Here is a 4,328-nt window from a genome sequence, read left to right as displayed (position 1 = left end):
ACACCTTAAAATAAAAATCAGATAATGAAATGTTAAAACTTAAACAATAAGAATGACCTTAAATATTTTAAATTTAAAACCTTAACAATAAATCATTTTGTAAACCACGTCATCTAATAGTACTTACTGCACTGTGTTAATATTAGATCTATCGGTAAAAATGTATATAAATTTAATTTGGCATTTGATATACTAATTTAAAAGGTACTTGAATGGCCTAATACAAACAAATAATATGTAGTTTTTATAAAGGCGATCTGAGATTGATTTATTTTCCTTTCATATAATGTGAAATTCTAAAAAAATGTCTTGTTCTTCAGCCTTTTCATATGCATATTATGGTTTGTTTTTGATAATATGTTAATCTATTTTTCAAATGTGTTTTCAGTGAATAAATAAAGGAAGCATGGTATGACTTAATTTACAGACTACTAAAATGAGAGCATTTTTCAATAGGCCAACAAAGTGTCAACTTTATAGTTGTATACATGATCCAGTGACTCACAAAAAAATCTTTCAAATAACTTCACAGTACCTAAATCGCGCAAAATACCCAAATTGAACCACTTTAGCAAAAGTAGCTGCGAAAATATTACAAGTTTTATTATAGACGAAAGAAATTGTATGTTATGGCTTAATATTATAAATGTCTTTCAACATAGCAAAATATATCTAAATACACACAAAAATTGCAAGGTATATAATGCAACAGATGAATTATTCACTGAAAAGTGGAATCTAGGGACATCGCCATCGGTATGCAAAGTCCACAAAAAACTATTAAAAATGAGAATTTAATATGCGTTTAACTTGCATCATTCATTTCTTTAAAAAAATTATAGCTAGCATGGACTATTATCAAATTGTTCTTAACATTTTGAGAAATAAAACATAACATCAGTTACTCTATTTTTATTAATGGGAATTTAAGCATAGATCAGGAAAGGGGTAAATGAAAATGTAATGGTAATTAAGTGTAATGCATTACAAGTTTCCATGTAATGGAATGTAATGTGTAATTGAGTATTTTTTAATTACATGCAATGGTTATTTAATTAATTACAATGAAAAAAGCATGTAATTATAATTAGTTTTGAACTACATTTCAATTACATGTACTTTTATGGTGTTAATTAAATTGTGTTAATATAGTTATTATTTTTTTGAAATACAGAAATGTTTGTTAAATAGTCCTTTAACTTTAAAAAAAAAGGGAGAATCATATATTGGTGGTGATCAGTTTTTAAGAAAGACCTTTATCCAAATTGATTGATAACATGTATATATGTCATCAATACATGTTTGTTTTGTTAAACAAATAATGTAAATCTTTCTTAGACAGTTCATTAAAATTTTAAATCAGTGCACACAATCATTTTGTCAAATTAGTATAGACAAAAGGATTATAGAAACAAAAATTATCAGCTGTGAAAACAAAAGGCAATGAATCAGACTAGATGTGTAAAAAAACCGCCTAGGGACAATGCCACTATTACATGTATGTTATCTAATTCGCAAAATATAGCTCATATTTAGACATTATACATTGTTTGTACTAAAACTTATTTTCAATATTGTGACAATCTTACTTTGGAATATTTGTAAAATAAAAAAAAACATGAACAATTTTTAAATTATTTACAATTTATTTATATCATGTTTAATTCAATGGCTTTATTTCTGAGTTGTTAAATACCCCTTAATGTATTGGCAAGTTAATAGGAACACATTCTCTCTTCTATCAACAAATTTTATGCTCTATCAACACCTGCCACATCAGCTACTGTTGAAACAAAGTGTTCAGTTCATAGGTATGCAGACTAAATGAAAAAACATTTAAATACTAAAGTTGATCAAATGTAACTGTCAAAAGACACGTGTAAACAAAAAATCTTTGTGTAGTGATGTTTGACACATTTCTATGATAAACAAGTGGCTGAGCTTAACCATTTGTGCTAATTTAGAAAGCAGGGAAACACAGAATAAATGTGTAAAAATATGGAGCTATTGGATGTGTTCAAAGTATTAAATTTTCAAAGAGCTTATTGTGTTAAAAATGGGATTTTTTACCACGTGGAGCCGCATCACAAAAGGATACTCGGGGTTTGCTTATTTACGGATCAAGGAATCTCACTTCGAACCCCGAAAATTTAACCAGATATGTGAAAATGTCTCAGCTTCGAAACGAGCCATCATACATATCCAAGTTAACGATATGGACTGAGCAACAGAAGAAAACTTTACCATTACCGCCTATGGAGAAACTAATATGCATCTTGACCCACATCCTATACATACATGATATAATGAATGAATGAATGAATGATTTATTATAGTGTAACCTGTATATATAAAAAAATTGATACATATTAATACAATATTACATTACAGCCAGCCATATAGGCTTACGATGCACTGACAAATTAAAGCTCAATATTTTTTTTTAATCTATATTGTTTACAAAATGTTATGATGAAATGTGATATGTAATTCAATTAACTACTTTAGTAAAGTAATTGTAATTCAATTAATTACATTTCAAAAACTGTATATTATGCGTAATTAGTGTAATTGATTATTTTTGCAATGTAATGTGTAATTTAATTAATAACATTCCAATATAATTAATCCCAAGTCTGGCATAGATGCAATTTGAATACTACTATTATTACAGAATCGTGGATGTTTTGGATGTTAGTTCAAAGTAATTTTGCTATGATTCAAAAATGGATTCAAAATTACATGTTGATAAGGATACATCAACAAAACAAACACAAATTGAAATACACACAAAGACAAAACTGTCAAAATAGATGCAATATGGGTACTCTCACTTTATATCAACGAGCCATATATTTGAAGATGTGGATTTCTGAACACTGCCTTAACATTGAAACTTGTAGATTTATTATATTGAAAGAGGAAATGATTTGTGTGTCATAAACATCTGATCGAAAATGAATGTCATATAATTTGGAACGTGACAATGTTTTGATAAAAGAAGAAAAAAACCAAATAAATCTATTCTATAAGAATGAAAAACATCTTGTCATAAATGTATCCAATTATCCAATTATTGTGTGTTCATTACACCAAAGAATTTGACACACTATACTTTTATTTAGCCGATAATATTTGTTTATTTTATAATATAAAGCTTATATTTCATTACTTATATAATGTGTTGTCATTCTTCGCCGATGATGCGATAGTTCAAAATTGTTTATGATTATAAAACACAATGTATATATACACTTATGCTATGATATGATATGTGTATATGTACATTCTACAAGCCGTATTTCTTTTACATTAAAAACATTACTACTTGATATTGGTCAATAGTTTCACCGAGAATTATGTGCAAGTACAAGTACACAGATTATCATTAAAGTGTTCAAATACGAAAGAAACCGATTACACATATACAATGAAATATTCTTTTTTTGTTGTTGTTAAATAACTTGAAACTCTCTTAATTCATGTAAAGTTAACATCGATTATCTGACGTCTCAAAAGAGTTATGAGTAAGGTCAAATGAAATTATAGTGTTTTGAAAGTTTTTGGATCAGATTTATTTTCGGTAAAATAAATATTATATAACAATTGTGATTTAGAATGAAATTCAAAACAGTGTGGCTGTGGCCATTGATTGACACATTAAATTCATCCATTGACTGGGACAATTTACGTGAACGTTTGTCTGTAACGACCACTGTTCACGACGTACCTACGATAGACATTTAAACTGTGGGTTCACCAAAGTTTTCTTAACGCCTTTAATTATAAAATAATTCGAAAAATTAATCAGGAATAACCTTTATGTTTTGATTTATATAATTGATATAAATCAAAACATCGTGTTATTTCTGATTAATTTTTCGAATTACTTTATTAAGGTGTTGAGAACCTTTGGTAACCCCATAGTTTAAGTGTCTTTAAAAAGTACATAGTGAGCAGTGGTCGTTACATACAAACGTTCACCTAAATTGTCCCAGTCAATGGATGAATTTAATGTGTCAATCAATGGCCACAGCCACACTGTCTAAAACACTGATATATATTTTCTTTATGAAACCGAGAATGTTTAAGTAGCAGCAACTCATTTAAAAACGGGATGTCATTACGTAAATATTAAGGCTTTTGAATTTGTTAAAGGCTAGCTGACATATATACACCTGGAAAGTATTGCAACACTTGAAAACTGTAACATGTAAAATGACATATTGTAGAATGTGTATATATATATTTTTTTAGAATACTTTTAATTTAAAATTGAATTTGTGTTAATAACTTACATTTCAGGCAAAATTAAGACTAGAGAGACG

Source organism: Mytilus edulis, chromosome 9 (assembly GCF_963676685.1).
Source record: "Mytilus edulis chromosome 9, xbMytEdul2.2, whole genome shotgun sequence".
NCBI lineage: Eukaryota > Metazoa > Mollusca > Bivalvia > Mytilida > Mytilidae > Mytilus > Mytilus edulis.
The sequence above is the reverse complement of the archived record's forward strand: the minus strand, read 5'-3'. Positions refer to the sequence as shown.